Raw genomic sequence first — 18,513 nt, 5'->3', positions numbered from 1 at the left:
ACAACACTGAAATGGGGAATACACCTACCGCCGGTGATGCCCATTTATTCATACACACACACACACACACACACACACACACACACACACACACACACATATACAAACACACACACTCACACATACACACACACACACACACACACACACACACACACATACTGTACATATGCACACACACACACACACACACACACTCATACACACACATACAGTACACACACACATATACAAACACACGCACTCACACATACACACACACACACACACACACACACACACACACACACACACACACACACACATACTGTACATATGCACACACACACACACACACACAGATGCTAGCCCTGTGGGCTTGTGGTAGTGGTGAAGTGGCCCCAAATGTTTGTCCACTTAGGGAAATTAGGAACTGGGTGGAGGGGTACATGCATTATTTCACAAGCAAAGTGACAGCCCTCGGTTGCTGGGTTGCATGCTGGCTCGCACACGAGACACAAACATCTCCCGCTACCAAAGCAGAGTGTCAGGATTATGCAGCTGAGGGGATGGCAGAGTGCTTGAGCAGACTGTTTGTTTGTGTGTGTGTGTGTGTGTGTGTGTGTGTGTGTGGCTTTTTTTTTGTTTGTAAGGGCTTACATGATGTCTCTCTCTCTCTCTCTCTCTCTCTCTGTGTATGTGTCTGTGTCTGTGTCTGTGTGTGTTTGCTAGTTCACTTACTTGCTTTTTCACTTTCCTTTTTCATGTGATTGCATCCACTATCATTGCCCGAGGCTACTTTTACAAATGACTCCAGCAATTAGACAAAATGCCTCTTATGTCAGGTAAAGAGAATCAGTCAACAGGGTAAAAATAATTGATTTCCATTACCGAAAAGCTGTATGGAAAACTAAGTGATGCCCTTGAAACAATAGACTACATCAACTTGGATTTTTTATGTAATACAGATTGTTTTGCCATAGAATCACAGGTGATCCAAACAGTCACCTCAGATTCCAGGTCATTTTAATTCTACATCAACCGATTGTTTTTAACCATTCAAACAGTGCTGTGTCGGATTGAGATCTGGGAACCTTGCATGACACAAGGATTAATATAAGTCATTGTCATGCTTATAGATTTACTCTTGGGCAGAGAACGATTTGTAATGTGGCAAACAGTATTATCTAGCTTGAGGTATTTATATGGAAAAACTGTACACTTGATCCAGAGAGGGATACACTCAAACAGCACTAATGCTTACTCTGTTAAAACTCTATATGATGCTCAGAGTTGTATTCGAGGAGGGCAGCCAAATATTATCCATACTATTGCACCATAGTGCAACTTGGCTTTACTGTTGGGTTAAGTAAGTCTGGTGATTCACCTCTTTTTTGCATCATTGCATCATTGTCTGCCATTCTTAATGCAAATCCAAGATAACTTCAAATACTTGACTAACTATGGTCATTTGTCTTTGTGAAATGACTTCACCAGGTGTGTGTGACATGTCCCACTTCTCTTGCCATGCGGTGACACACAAGCAATCCGATTTCAATTCAATTCTCAGTTGCAATCAGTGGATTGTAATTTTGGAAGTCCATTGAACATTATGTTCTAAGTCAGCAGAATTAATGTTTTCAGTTCACTGTGTTTCCACATAGGCTTCATTGGGGATGCCATTAAGGCATGATGAGCCGGTAGCAAATACGATAAAATATTCATTAGACTGCACAAACACATTTTTTGAAGATTCAGCTTCAGATTCTAGTTTCTACTGTTACTCATATCGGTAATAGAGTCCATTAGCATCAAATTAGCTTTAGAATCACATAGTTTCCCCTCCAGCTGATTAATTCTCGGGCAAGAAGTCTCCTTAGTGTGCAGATCAATCTTCAAATCAATTGGAAAAACTGCTGCCGATAAGCCCTTGAGATAAAACCAGCGGAACAGCACACAAGAAACCAGCCAGACAAGACGCCGCTGGGCACAGCAGCAAATAAACCCAGTACATCACGCAGGCACGTGCTGACAAATGTTCTTTCCTTAGCCAGACGCCACTGCTACTTCTAAAGCACACGGTTTCTGGGCTCTCCGTTTTCTCAACACACCAGGATTTCCTGGTCACCAGAGAGAGCGAGAGCGGCTGCTGGCTCTACAGCCACACCCATGAGAACAGCTCGGTTCTGGCCCAGCCCTGGCTTATGATGAAACATCTGAGGTGGCCCAGTCACTGATGCTTTATCAGGGCACTCTCAAATTAATCAGGGATTTAGCCTTGTACATTAAGACCTTTTACCAGTCTCTGAGTCCGACCTACTCTAGCCCAGTTAAAATGTTAATGTTACAAGCATTAACTTTCAACATTTTGCCACACTTTTTGAGTTTTGGGGTTTATACAGTTTTTGAGGATAACTCCACACGTCCATTAACTCGGTTTAAAAAAAATCACAGACGTCTGGCAGTCAGTGTAATGTGTGCCTTTTTGTCACTTGTCAAAACAAAGGGTTTTCCAAATATATGATTTCACATCCAGTGGCTGTGATCACCTTTGTTTGACTTCACACTTCCCTCTGTCTGTTGGGTTAAAATTGTTGCACTTTCACTCCTCTAATTCAATTTCTTGGCCTGTTCTGTTCCGTTCTAAAGAGCCACACGTTTCCTATGAAATTCCCCAATACTTCTATATCAGTGAAACACAAGTGAACACAAACGATTACGTCTGCTGCCTTGAAGGCTAGGCAGTCTTCACAATGTCTTTGTTTCCCGCTAAACCCCTGCTTTTGGCGTGGGGGTGGGAGAGGCTAGATGGGGACTGAAATGGTTAAATCCTGCAGCAGATCTCTGGGGCTGTCTATCTTCAGGAAGGGTCTGTATCCAGCCCTTTCCTCTGTGTGACACTCCACTTCCCTCCTGGCTGCCTGGCACTTGCAGATAAGCGCTGCATTCCGCTACCACTGCCGCCACCACCACCACCACCACCACCGTCACTGCAAAGCAATTGCACTCTACGCTCATCCACCACAACAGCAGCCGACCACGTCCTCTCTCTCTCTCTCTCTCTGTCTATCTCTCTCTCTCTTTCCCTCTGTGAAGCCGTTCCACTCCAGTGTGTGGAAAACTGGAAAACTGAAAACCCCAAAACGAAGTCATCTTCTCTATGTGTGCTGCTGAATGTGCTGAAATATGGGAAACAAATTGAGTGATTCTGTGGATTTGTTGTCTGTATGCAGACTGTACCTCAGTTACATTAATGTGATATAAATTATTGGAAAAAAGCTACATGCATTTCGTTTTCACGGCACAGGAAAGGAATGTTGTATTTGTAAATACTTAAAGAATCTTGTAAGAACTTAAAAGGAAATCTGACCTAGCGTTTAGTCCCACACCCATCCTTCCTGCAATTTGATCACCAGGGCGAGTTGAAGAAAAAAGATGGCTGCTTCTCTCTCTCTCTCTCTCTCTCTCTCTCTCTCTCTCTCTCTCTCTCTCTCTCTCTCTCTCTCTCTCTCTCTCTTTCTCTCTCTCTCTGTGAGTGTGGTAACAGGGAGGTGGGGGAGAGGTGTATGTCATTGTTTATTGTCCCATGGGATTCTGGGAGAAAGCGAAGTGATATGGACGCTGGCCATGCTTGTCAGTTAATACTGCTGCCTGAACGGAGGCTTTCAGCGGCGATAATGGCCTCCCTGTATCAGGTGTGCGCACAATGGCCTCATTTACGGACTCAGAGCTGACGAGGGCCTCAGAGCCCAACTCAAGTACGCCATCAGATATCAGAAGGGCGGGGATCGGAGCCCCAGCTCTGCCCGAACAGCTGCCCTGTCCCTGTCTCACTCTGGGTCATCCCTCGACTGACAGCTCGGAAGGAGTGCGGCATGCAGAGTTTAGGAGGGGATTTTGGGTAGCTTGTCAAAAAGTCAGCTCTTTTGCAGTTCTGCGTGAGTCATACTTTTGTGGAGAGTTTGACGCAGTGTTTCCCAAAGTCTGTAATCACCCCCTGTGATGAGTCTGTAGGAAGTGCTCGTTCGGCTTCCTTCCCGTAGTTAAGTCCAGGGAAGTCCACCCAGACCTCAGTGATAAAGAGACTCCCGTAACCTCCCTCATAACAGGACCGATGACCTGTTGTTGTCCGGACTGCTCTTTGACATAGTTTCTGTCAGTGTGCCTGAGTCGTTTTGTTTGCTTATGGCCTACTTTCAGGCTGCACACACACACACACACACACACACACACACACACACACACACACACACACACACACACACACACACACACACACACACACACACACACACACACACACACACAGACTGAGAGATGCCTGCAAAGTCAGCAGCTGAATGAGGATGACTTCATAACAGTTTGGCATGGGTCAAACAGAGGGCTGCCATTAATACTGCATATCACTCAAATTCCTAATTATTCAGATATCTGTCTTATCCCATAGTGTCTTTTGATCAAGGATGCTTTGTGCAGTTTGTGTTTCCCCTTATGAGTTGCTGTGCTAATTTAAGTGAACTATCAGCTAAATTAAGCCATCATCATGTGGGAGCACTCACTTGGTGTTTGCTCTTAGGATCTTGGTATTAAAATGTATTGTGTTAAATTAGCAAATAGGTTTTGCCTAGTTATTAAATTATTTAATAACTTATAAAGCTTTAGTTAGACTTTGCACTTTGACCATCATTTAAATGATGTATCATACCATTTATGGTTGACGGTTACTTAATGTCAGTGTGTCATTCATTTTCTGTAATGTTTTGTATGGCAAGCCCTTAGTTTGTCCATGCCGACTCATTGCTTGGTGAGTAAATACTGATATGGATGGTGGTATGTGCTTAAAATATTTGTGTTTCTAAGAGTGTCTTTCCTCAGACCAATACTTTCAACAAACTGACAAGCTTGTAGCTTGTGTGATAATGAAACACAACTACATAGATGTGTTTCTTATACACACTGTCCTGAATTTACTCACTTGTTTGGCAGTCTTTGAGAAATTCCTAATCACTGCTTGTAGTAAGTCTAGTTGAATGCTGATACATTTGATTGTGAATTTGATTGTCAACCAACTTGGGGTATAAATTCTAAGGGTAGAATAACCTTAAGCTTATTGTTGTTATTCATTGAGACATTATTTTGTTGCCAGTGATTGTAAATTGTATTTTTAACATGCTGACATAAAAACAATAGCTACTGTATGTCAGTATCTAGTACATTTTTATAAATATACCACACTCTTAAATGGCCTTCACTCCATTTATATTAAATTTATATTAAATATATATTCACGTCAATCACAAAACCCTTATTGTCTGAACTTGAGGTCCAGTCAGTTAGTGTAAGTAAGCATGCAGGGCTGGACGCTGCAATGTGTGTCTTCTGAGTTCTGACGGAGGAGCCTGGCCAGGCATGACTCACGTGGTGATGGTGTGCATTCGGCTCAGCAGACTCTCTGAGACACCTGGAGACCCAACAGATGCCCCTGTGCGTGAGCGGGGCAGGGGACATGCACTGCCACCCCCAACACTACCACTGCCCCCTGCCCCCGAGGGGGGACCCAGGCCTTATACATGAACACATACACACAACTCTGCTCACCACACACACATGCACACACACACACACACACACACACACACACACACACATACACACATACACACAACTCTGCTCACCACACACACACACAGACATTTCCTCAAAAGATGGTGTCTGCTTCACTGCTCCCTGATCAGTGGAACGGTACCTGGCACTTATCAATATACACCCTGCCCATATGTTCAAAAATGTGTACACACACAAACACACACACACAAACACATACACACATACACGCACATACACACATTTATGAGGCATTCAGTCCAGAAATATACTTTTCCCACTTAATGCCATCGACCCTGACCTTTTGAATGTGAATTTCCTAAGGATGGCTAAATAAGGATGGCTAAATAAGGATGGCTTCACTACTTGATCATTCAGTTGGAGACAAAAAAGGCTGTAAAGAATAAAAAAAGAGGAAAGGAAAAAAAATCCCTCTTAGAGACACGAGCAGTTTAAAACAGTCACTGTGAATCCGCCCCTGTAATACCTCACTCTGTGTTGCAGTAGATGCAACAGTATGTATTCAGCCATGTTTGCTGTAGCTAATATCTCTGGGTCTCCAGTGGTGGCAAAGCCTGCCTGGATTATTATTCCAGTTCCTATTCAAGGTCACTCAGGCATTACCCTAAAAATCATTATTTTTATCTTCCTCGCTGTGGAGACTTTTGTTTGCTTGGTTGGACCTGTCGTGCAGGCGTGCTAGAAGAGGACTCGCACATTACACTTTGAGCTGTGTTTGTTTTAAGACTCGCTAACAACCTCACAACTCCACAGAGTGGAGTGCCCATTCTGACATGAACGACTAACCCAGAGGGATTTCTTTATTGAATGGTGTATGTATGTTTAAATGCTATAAAGGCAAACTGACTGTAAATATTTGAGCCTCAGATGGTAATCTACAACTAATTTACACTATAATAGGGTTCCTGTTGATCTATCTATTGATTTATCTATTAATCTATATGTGACTCAATCTGACATACATAGATAGCCCTCCTGTCCTGTTGTGTTCATTTCATGTTTACTAGTTTTGTATTCCCGGTCAAAAATGACCGCTGCATTATTATTGTTTATAACTTGTTATAAATCCAGAGTTACACATATATTATCATCTAATGTTGTGATAGACTTTTGTATCGACTTAAGTTCCCTTGGATATTACCAGTTTTGAACTTCCATTTGCTATTTATGGCCTGCAGGCCTCATTGACCTGAGCTCATGCAAGTCAGAAAGGGTAAGATACTATTGGGGAAAGGTTCCAGTGGGGGCTGGCATAGAAGTAAAGAGGGGGATTGAGGGTGTGTTTGTGTGTGTGTGTGTGTGTGTGTGTGTGTGTGTGTGTGTGTGTGTGTGTGAATGTACAGAAGCACAGATACAAGTCCTTTTTATACACTAACCATTTTCTCACCCATTCATTTCTGGGACCGGGAATACACAAGGGTGTTCTAAAGTTAAATAAAGCACCCAAATTGTTATGAAAATTATCAACATTTGTTTTGTGCGTTCAGATGACCTGTGTTAACAAAGTCATAGATCCTCATGATAGTCAGAATGAATTAACAATATATTTGAGAGAAAATAATGGTCAATTGGTCATTAATGAATTAGTCATTGGTGTGGTGAGTCATATTGCTGTGTATTTTATTTATTTACTTGACAATAGTTGGTCTGGTGTATGATTGACCAGTTGCAAGTATGTATGTGCAGCCATACTTTTCCATTCAGTTAAATCATTGTAAGGCCATAATGGTATTGTACTGTAATTACTCCCTCTACACTTCACTAAAACATACTCAGATCACCAAAGTGGTATAATTCTATGCTGTACACAAGGTTATTAATATCAAATACATGTGATAATTAATCATATTTAAGTCATCATTTCATCTTTAAAGGCTTGCAAATACAAATGAAATGATCATTTGTTTTCTTTTTTTCCATTTCCTTTCCATGTTCGTGTTAAGGGAATTCTATTTTTGGCTTTTATAGTTTTTCAGGAACACTGCCAAATCTGGTGACACGTAAAGTGGTATTTTTCCACAAACAATTCAAAAGCGAGTCACATGCAGAGAGACAGAGCGCCTCATTCTAATCAGATTCATTGGTTTTTCTCATCTTTGCTGCGGACGCGTTGAATATTCCCAATGAAGGCGGTTATTCTCGCCGCCTCGGGGATATATCTAGGCTATCTCCAATTTCAGGAAATGTGTATGTGAACATCATAAAGACGTGCAGCGCAGCGCAGCCAGCATCCACTCAGAGCTTCTGTTTGTTTGTGTTAGGTGACCTCCAGGCCCTGCCAGGGTCACCCAGCACATACGAGCCCCGAAGACCAAGCTAAGCTCATTATTTAAAGCCAAAGACGCAAACAGTGCCATGTTTGGACTTCCTCTCATCAGAGGTCCTGTGAAGTCGGCAAAAGACTGACCCCTCCGTCTTGCTGAATCTCTTGTGAACGCACTTGAGAAGGGTGTCCTCACAGTGTGGCGGTCATGCTAGTGGCTCATACAGGGTTGTTGGGAGACAGGCAGGTTTGTCAGTGAAATTACCAGGGTAGAAATCCGGGCAGGATGTTTCCGGAAAGCGTCACTAAACTGATGTGACAGAGTGTGGGAACCGCTAAGTCCTCGGAGAGCCTAATGTAATCCATCCTGATGATTCGGGAGGCCTGTCTTGTGGCTTTGCTAAATTTGCCAAAACTGAAAAGCCAAGCACTGTCTATTTTTGGCTTTGGTATTTTTCAGACTTGTTTTCTTTACATTCATACTGTAACTATTTTTAAGAGTCCAGATTCTTTTTTGTCCACCCTGAAACTATTCTGTGAAACCTGCATGATGTTGCTACTACAAATAAATCTCATGTGGTCAGTTTACACGACAGTCAGGCAACTGGAATCTGTTATCAGTTCCCTTGGCAAGCTAAGATTAATGTTTTACCAGTCTTATCTGTTATTTCTAACCTACTCACCTGTAATCAGGCAATCAACTGCATGCATTAGAAAACTTGTATCCGTTCATTCCACTGTTAGGCTACCGTGAAAAGACACCATTGGGGTTAAAAAAAAGAACCAGAGGAGCCTACTTTATTTTGTTTTTTACGAACGGATGTTTTTGAGTTGAGTTGAATTAAATTGAAAATGTATTTATTCCCATAGGGTCTGTTAGTTTTAAGATTTGCTATTTACAGTAAATAACAGCCAAGTGAGACACAATGTACAATAAACACTTCAGTCAGTCGAACACAGTTTGTGGTAAAAATAATCCTCCGACATGTACATATAAGTCCATGTCATCATGCAGTAGATGTTGTTGTTTTGTTCTGTGCGTATTCCTGCTGCTACGGGTCCTTAACTGGACTCTGGTGATGTCATGTCCCCCTGTGTCCCCACTGGCTCTGGCTCTGTCCCTTCCCAGAGGAACCGTGCCACGTTGCGTCACCGTGATGTGTGTTAGCAGACTTGTCTTTTCCTCTGACTCACGCAGTCCGTCCCACGCGCATGTCAACGTCCTACTCACTACTCGAGCCTCCTCCGCTGACTGACACTCAAATGGTCACTCAGCCACTCCACAGCGGCTCCCACAGTTGTGGTCAACTTAACCCAGCTCTGCTCGGGCTTGTGTCTGTTATGACACTGTGAGCTTGTAAACCAGTTTCTCATCCATGCTGCTCTGTCACTGCTGTAGATCCATATGTGTGTCAGCCCTGTAATAGTCTTGGTGCTGCATTAGGGAGAACTGCTCAGAGAGAACCATGCAGCTATCCCTCACCAGCAGCTGTGTGGGTCTTAATTAAACAGTTCCTGTCTGTCGGAGGACCCTCTAACCCCTCTCGCGCACACACACACACACACACACACACACACACACATACACACATGCACACATGCACACACACATACACGCACACACACACACACACACACACACACACACACACACACACACACACACGCACGCACAATCGCCCCCCACCCCCAAATCAGATTTAAGAAACAGAGGGGGTTTATGTGCCACAGCCATGACTGATGCCAGCTCCATGTTGTAACGTATGAAATAATCCTCCAGATTCATCATGGTAATCCTTAAGGAGTCTGGGGCGGATTCCATCACCTGGGCTCCCCCTTCGCCGCACTGTAGATTGATGGCCCAGCTGTCAGGAACGGGGGGCATTTATGAGTACGCCCCCAGACCCAGCCCCATCCCTTCCCCCCACCAACACTCACCACTGCGCTATCGCCACCCTACGCTGTCACTGTGTGTGTGTGTGTGTGTGTGTGTGTGTGTGTGTGTGTGTGTGTGTGTGTGTGTGTTGTAATCACCAGTAAGCATGGCATGTCAGATTGATGAAAATGTAGCATCTAGATAACTTAAGCTTGTCAACTCGGGCTTGTCTGAAAGGGGTTAACTTAATGGGCTTTACGAGGCTCGACTTGAGAATCCCTCAGCGCTGTTATTTCCTTTAGTGTGTCTGTTTGCTCATGCGTTGTCCGGAAGTTAACGGGGCTCTGACTGGGCCTCTCCAGATTGGTGGAGGAGTGCTTTGAACATTTGAAAGCAGGTGTGCTTGGATGTGTGTGTGTGTGTGGGCGGGGGCGGGGGATCCATCAGGGTCACCACTGGCCAATCACGTCCTTTTGTGTGTGTGTGTGTGTGTGCGTGTGTCTGTGTGTGTTTGCTATTTTGAAGTCCAGCTCAAGCTGTGTGTTATCAGCAGGCCCAGGTCTTTCCTGCTTCTGGTTTTTCACACAATGCAAAGGACGTCCTGACTGGGTATCTGGAGGAGGGGGCAGGAAAGACGCTGGACTTTACAATAGCCCCCATCTGCTGCAGCACACATCACATCTGCATGGGCCTCACTGGAACCAATGCTTTTTATATTGAAGTAGGAGACATTTTCTGGTAGAGTGTTCAGTAAAGGACTCTTGTCTGTTAGGTTGGTGCACCTAGAATGCTCACCAGCATGCTCACTGTAATATTCAGAATAGTTGTTTTGAACTGAACTGAACTGTACTATGGCATAGGCATCAAGTTAGCAGTAAATTCACACAGTGGTTTTCACATGGTGTAGCTATCATACTGATATGCTGGATATTTTCCTCTACAAACTGTAGTGTTCAGCATCAGTTGCCTGCCAGTGGTTTAGGCCCTGCACCTGCCTTGGCACAGGAGCTGTCCATGCCAAAGATGGATAGGCTTTCCTTTAAACTGGATTTCCCTTCACTTCCATGGCATGTTACATAATAACCCCTTCCAGCGGCCCCAGATGACAACCCTAAATCAGATCTCAGGACTTTGTTATTACAGCATCAAATTAACCTTGGGCTCCCCCCTGGCCTCCTGGGGTCTGTTGTAGGGGTCAGATGATCAGCCTCTAACATTATCCCAGTGATGTGGCGGTGTGGCTGCTGTAAGGCGCAGCGCACCCAGGCACACGGGACAGATTCACAGTGTGATGAAAAAGCCATGTCCTCGCCCAGCAATTACTGTAATGACTTCTAAATATTCCTTTCATTCAAAAGGAAGCGAGATGAAACTGGGGCCAGGGAGAGGCGTTGTGAGCCGAGCGGAGCGGAGAGATAGCCCTCGCATGCTCGCCCGGCTTACAGTGGCTTAATTACACCCGTCCACAGGAGAGGAGAGGAGAGCTGAGGAGAGGACGACGTGTGCTGTGTGCGTGTGTCTGATGACCATTCAAACACTCATCGCTTTCATCTCCTCCTGTGCCTTTGGTTGGGGAAAATGATGCTATTTGCCTGATTGCAACCTCATGCACTCATTTTCAAATTTAATCCACCAACTCTGAAAAAGATGCTGTTCGCCTGTGTCATACATCCTTATTCTCTTACATAATGATCATTTTAGTTTCATTATTTTCACGTATTCATTTTTTTTTGGTGGATCCATGCTTGGATGAAACCTTGGCATGTGTGAGACATAATGAACTTGGCTTAAATATCAATTGCAGCAATCAGCCTGTGACAATAACATAAACAAGTTCATCTGAGAAACGCAGAGCAAGATCATGTGCCTGTGATGTTCATCTACTTGAAACACGTCAAAATAACACTGATAGCTTTTAACACAGACAGGAAGTAGCTGCAGAACCACACCCAACCCCCTCTCTCGCTATCCGCACTGGAGTTCACACTGTACTGGACATGACAGGCTCTCTTCAAAGAAACCCACAGAACGGACTCTTCTAAGGGAAAGCTCTGTGTGTATCTACACTGGGATATATATGTACACACACACACACACACACACACACACACACACATCCACACACTCACACACACACACACACACACACACACACACTGCGGACATGGCAGGCTCCATCAAAGACCCCTCAGAATGAACTCTTGGAGGGGAAATCGTGGTTCCACCACCACTCTGTGTATCTACATTGGGATATACACACACACTGCAGACATGACAGGCTCCATCAAAGACCCCTCTCAGAGCGGCTACTCTGGGGGGAATCCTTTGGGGGGGTTGGGGAGTAAACACAGCAATCTGCAGGGGGGGTTTTTTTACCCAGTAATTAGCCTCGCCTGTATGAATTCCTCTCCTCCGCGCACACGCCCCCAGGGAGACCCCTCTCTCTCTCTTTCTCTCTTTCTCTCTCGATGCTTTCTTCTTCCTCTTCTTTGGGTGATCGTCAGCCTACCAGGCCCGCTCTGAGCCACCCCCCCCCCCCCCCCACCCAAGGGCCTGGGGCACACACAGCTTCAATCTCGGAGCTGCACACACAGTGGGGGAGAGGGGGCCAGCTCTCTATCCAACTCCGTCTCTCGCAAACAGTCACGGACATGGCATGCTCACGCCCCATCACCTCATCACCCCGCCACACGCCACTCATGCTCTCACGCCAGCACTGACACCACACACTTCACCTCAGCACTAGGACACCACTCAAGTGAAAGGGACAGTGTGTGTCTCTGTGTTTGTGTGTGCGTGTGTGTGTGTGGTATAGCGTATAAAATGTTTCTACTTTGTAGTTCATCATTTGGGTTTCATGGTATACCTACATGCCAAGTATAAAATACTGTTTTGTTGTTCTGTATAATGTGACACTCTGCTGTAATACAATCGTTTATACTCCAGTGAACAACATTACATATCATATATAGTGGTGGGAATGGAGGGACTGGCCCCTCCGATCTCTGTTTCACCACATAGGTGGTTATTCCAGTCCATCAAATCCCATGATTTCTAGTCCCGTCACACCCTTCCTGAAACATTACATGGCGAAGGATTACACAGAATAGTTTTCAGAAGGCTGAGTTATCATGGCTGTGGTATGACTGATCGCTGTCAGATGAAAGAGATTAGATCAGTGGAAGGTGACTCATATAGCTCTCACTATATTTGGAGTCATTACTCCAGGATATGGTCACACAGAACCTCCATTTGCCTCCTAGCTGCCATGCTTTACACAAGCATTATTCAAACCAGTTTGTGTGCATGAGTGTATGTGTTTATGTGTACGCCTGTGCCTATGTGTGTGGGTGTGTGACCGTGTGTCTATGTGTACCTGTGTGCTAGTGTGTGTGTGTGTGTGTGTATGTGCGGCATACAAGTGTATGTGTGTGCGTGTATGTGTATGACGTGCAAGGGAGAATGACTTATCTCAGATAGGATGGGAGAGATGGGATCTTATCATATGTGAGTAGTGGAGTGAAAATCGGGTTGTGTGTGTTTGTGCTTATCCTGTGACCGTGAGACCTTTTTCCCATCGACCACACCTTTCACCTCCGAGGCCAGGGTCTGAAATTCACTGCAAATTACCGTAACAGGGTCGGCCGCCAATCCGCATTACTGTAATGACTTGGCTTCTAAATCCCCTGCTGAAGGTGAGACCTTCTCTCTTCTCGCCGACCTCTTTAATCCACCTGACTTATCAGCCGCGCTTCCAGTCTTTTCTCACCCGAACCACTGAGACTTGAGCTGCACCTTCAGACGGATCACATCTTCTTATGGTGTGTATGGTGTCTCAGGGAACTGATGTGAGTGTGTGCGTGTGTGCGCGTGTGTGTGTGTGTGTGTGTGTGTGTGTGTGTGTGTGTGTGTGTGTGTGTGTGTGTGTGTGTGTGTGTGTTTGTGTGTGTGTGTACTGTATGTGTATGTGTGTGTGTGTGTGTCTGTGAGAGTGTGTGTGTGTGTGTGTGTGTGTGTGTGTGTGTGTGTGTGTGTGTGTGAGAGTGTGTGTGTGTGTATGAGAACAACAGACAGAACAGGGGGTAAGGGGAAAGAGAGATGGAGAGAGACGTCTGAGACATGTGGATGCAGGCGGAGTGAGACAGACAGACATAGAGAGACAGATCGAGAGAGATGGCTGTGAGACAGTTGGAGCCTCTCGGATGATAACGTTAATGGATTCTGTCATTAAGTGGCTGATTTCACTCTTCCATCGCCCATGAGGCATAGCTTCATTCCTTCCCCCCGTTTTTTCATCCTTTTGTCCTTTAGAAAGAAAGACATTCCAAGCTTTCAGAATAGAAACATACACAGAATAGAAACGTACATACTTTTTAATCCCTCTGTCTCTACCCCTCTCTCTTTATCTCTCTCTCTCTCTCTCTCTCTCTCTCTCTCAAGTACAGTGAACAGGATGATGGTAGACTGCCATTATTATTGTATGTGGCCTCACAAATGTAACCACACAAGTACGCACTTTGCACATAGACCTTTACATAGACACACACACGCATACAGACATGAACACACACACACACACGTATACACATGCATCCAGACATACATGTGCACTTTCTTTCTCTCCCTCTCTCTCTCTCTCTCTCTCTCTCTCTCTCTCTCCCTCTTTCTCTCTTACACACACACACACACACACACTCACACTCACACACATGCAAAACTGGGTGAAGTTGTGACAGTGTGTGCCAGGTCTGGTTGAGTTTGAGCTCATTCGGTAAGGTGTGCTGGAAGAGGAGCTTGTCTGGGGGGAGGGAGGAGAGGAGAGGAGAGGACACATTAGTAGACACTAAGACCCTTGTGGAAAGAGGCTATATGAGGGAAAGACGTGATTAAAATGGCCAGAGAGCTGCTCCATTTATTAAGACCTTACTGATGTTGACTCAGGTTCCCCGCTGAGCCTCAACAGAGAGGGAGAGAGAGTACCCAGCAGCAGTACGCCTCCTCCTACACCCAAATACTTAACAGTGTTTGTCAAACACCTTGGAAACACCTGACAAATAGTACACAAAAAAACCACACAGATACTTAACAAACGCCTCACAATCACCATACAAATATTACACAAATACCTCACAGACACCTCACAGATACCTTGTAAACACCACACAAACACCACAAAATTACCTCACAAAGATTCAACAAGAATCGCACAAACACCTAAAAATACCACACATACTTGAGAAGTGCCTCACATTTGGCTCATAACCTAAAGGTGACTTCACATTATCTGTAGTGAAATCCACAGAAATATCGCAACATGAATTGCCATGAGGCTGTGGAGAAGTCTCGTTGTGTCTGTGCTTGTTTAGTTTTTGTCAATTTGGCTAATTTTTTTATATTTTATTGACGTTATATGTGCATCATGTGCATCAAAACAGGTGAAATATGTAAATCCATAAGCATCTGTATTGTTAGCCCAGACAGCATTGTGTTCTGAGGGAAAATTACTTTGGTATTTGCTGCCACCATCTGGTGTTATATGGACTGCACTCATATCCCTTTGTTATCATACAATTTGGTTCACAAAATTAACCAATATCAATTTATTTCATTTTAAATACCCGGCACTATCAAGAAATAAGATTAATATTTTATTATATATGTTTTATTTTATGTTTTAACAGTTCACAAGGATTGAGGCAAAAAAATAAAACAAAATCTGTTCATCTTTGTAGAGGCGACCACCTGTCCTTTCCATAAACCAATTGTGTATGGCTTTTGGGCATGTAACTGACCCACAGCTGGGTTATGATTTTGTCAAACCCTCCGTGTGGGATGAGGCCACTGTCACTGTGGTCACCCTGGTCACCCTGGTGGTCCTTGTCACTGCGTCTTTGTGTGCCTCTCCTCCTCCTCCTGCTGCTGTCGCTGCTGTTGCTGGTCCCTCAGGCACAGATGGAGGTCCAGAGGGGCGGATTACTGCAGAGATTTTCCTTGATTTAATATGTGCTTGAAAAACACAACGCTGTTACATGAATCTGGACAAGGGACATGGTGTAAGAACATGGAGCATCCACTCAAGAGTCACCACCCCACCCCACCCCACCAGGCCCCCTCTCCCCTCCTCTCTGGTGATTTACTATGGCCTACTGGCACCCTCATAACAGCTGATCCATATCTCTTCTGGTGCAAGTCTGGCCAAATCCGAGATTGATTGGTAATCGGTACCATTGTTAGCTACAGAATGAGTGGTATGTGTTACTCATTACAGTCTCAAATGACAATGAATGGGGGGATTTATTAAGTACAGTGGTCTAATCCGATGACGCTGTGTGACACTGTAAGGGATTGAAGTGCACCCCTGCCGTCATGTGAATCATCATGAGGGGTATGTTACTGTGCAGCGCAGACAGGTGATATAGACTGTGGAGTGGCACGGACCTGGCCCAGATCATCCCCAGCTGAGGACCAGATGAGTTTCCGATTTCAAACCAGCTGTTTGGGTCGGCTACTGCGTCCCACTGGCTTCACATGAGGACATACCGTTCCTTAATCACGTCTCGGGCCAGTGTGTGTAAAAATTGGCAAAAGCTTTAGACGTCAAGCAGCCGTCTTATTTGGGGATTAGCATTGTAGCCTTAATTCACTGGAATGAGGACAACGTCGGTTGGGACGCTCTGCCCTGATGTCACGGCTTTCTCTGGTCTCTACACTCACAAACACACACACACACACACACACACACAGCGGTGGCTCAGTGTCTTGTCTTTAAGCTCGGTGGGGAGATGCGAGCTGTCTGTCCTCTCCCAAAGTCTTTGCTGAGTGGACGATCAGGTCCGGCTTTTCCTCTAAGAGGGAAGCGAGCCAGGATTCACCGCCACTAAAGCAGGAGAGACTTGCTCCGTCCTCTTTTTTTCCTACTGTGTGCTGACAGCAGACCTGCAGAGAGGCTCTTGCCAAGCTGGCTGACCCAGGCATGAGAGATTGCTGGCCACAGCCTCTCTCTCAATCTCTGGATGAATGTAAGTGATGGATGGATGAATGTGAGTTATGGATGGATGAGTGTGAGTTATGGATGGATGAGTGTGGGTTATGCACGGATGAGTGTGAGTTATGGATGGACAAAAGTGGATGAATGAGTGTATGCGATAGGTGAATGAATGTGAGAGCTTGATGGATGAATGTAACTGGTGGTTGGATGAATGTGAGTGAAAGATGAATGAGTGTTTGTGATGGGGTGGGTGAAGGGGTGTGTTATTCAGAATGAATTTTCCAAGTATGCTCAAACATTGTTTGGATGGATGAGTCTGTGTCGTGAGAATTAAGGAATGTGCGTTATTGATGGATGAGTGTATGACAGATGGATGAATAGATTAGATTAGATTCAACTTTATTGTCATTGTGCAGAAAGTACAGAGACAACAAAATGCAGTTTGTGTCTAACCAGAAGTGCAAAAAAGCAGAAAAGTGCAATGTGATATAAAACGTAGTTGGTGCATAGACAGGACAAAAGATATAGTGAAGTGTAGACAGTAGTTGTTTTCAGAAGGTGGAATGTGAGGGGTTGAAAGATCCATGTGATCTGTGTTTAGGTGCCTGTTCTTGTTTGGTTGGTATACCTTTTAAGAGTATTGAAATCAGTATTGAAATGATTGATAATGACTTATATTGTCATAAGTAGTTTATGTCCTTGCGTTTCTTATTTATGTTTCTTGTTATATGTCCCTACGTTTACAGTAACAAATAGAGTTGGATAGAAAAATTCCGCTGTTGTGTGTTCTTCCACATATGGCACGACTGTTTTTATTTCTTTCTATTCCCATACTGTTCCTGAGAATATCTTTGTGTGACTGTGTCTTTAGAGATAAGGGGGAATATTATGTTTTGTTTTGTTTTTTTGCCGTATGTCACAGTTATGTATAGGTGCATCCCTTGTGTAAGTCTATCTATCTTGTGTAAGTCTATCTATCTTGATGGCCAGGATGGCACAAATCAGGGTCTGATGGTCCACGAAAGCTAGATGACTAACGCCATCTCAGTCTCTGCGACCTGGAAGCATCTTAAGAAGCTCTATGGTGATTTTCTCTGTGAGAGATGTACTGTATGTCTTTGAAGGGAGGCTAGTCCCTAAAGTATCTACTTTACTAGCAGTGTTGAAGTCTGAAAGGGTCACACATTATTTGAATGCTATGGACATTATAAATGTTCTGGACATTCATAAAATAATAATAATAAAAAAAACGGTATTGCATTTGTGTGTATAGTAATTTTTGATTGTTGGTGCTGCTGATTGCATTTACGGTGCATGATCAACACTCATAAGTCACTAATGATTTACTTAATCTTCTTTAGTGATTTTCTATTTGTGAAAATCTAGGTTTCCTACCACATGGAAACTACTTTGTACATGGAGGGTCGATGACAGTGTGTTTGTGTAGTGTGTGTGTGTGTGTGTGTGTGTGTGTGTGTGTGTGTGTGTGTGTGTGTGTGTGTGTGTGTGTGTGTGTGTGTGTGTGTGTGTGTGTGTGTGTGTGTGTGTGTGTGTGTGTAGTATTTTCCTTCTCCTTTGCTTTTCTTAATGACTCTCTGGTCGAAGTCAGTCATCTAAGTCAAAAGTGCCTGGATTAATGAATTGGAAGACAAATGACTGCTCTCATGTTCTTAGAGGACTTGAAGTCCCAATCTCCTGAAAGTACCAGACACCTACCTCACGATTGGAAGTGACAGTCACTCAACTGTAGTTTATGATGGACATTAAGAACTGTCCAATTGC

At 44.3% G+C, this 18,513-nt stretch overlaps 1 protein-coding gene across 1 annotated transcript in view; it reads left to right on the top strand.

Moving 5' to 3' along the window:
- The window catches only part of esama (endothelial cell adhesion molecule a), a 45,951-nt gene that overhangs the window by 20,083 nt on the left and 7,355 nt on the right, over window positions 1-18,513 (top strand). The window lies entirely within an intron of this gene.

The sequence above is a fragment of the Alosa sapidissima genome, chromosome 5, assembly GCF_018492685.1.
Source record: "Alosa sapidissima isolate fAloSap1 chromosome 5, fAloSap1.pri, whole genome shotgun sequence".
Taxonomy (NCBI): Eukaryota; Metazoa; Chordata; class Actinopteri; order Clupeiformes; family Clupeidae; genus Alosa; species Alosa sapidissima.
The sequence above is the reverse complement of the archived record's forward strand: the minus strand, read 5'-3'. Positions and strand labels throughout refer to the sequence as shown.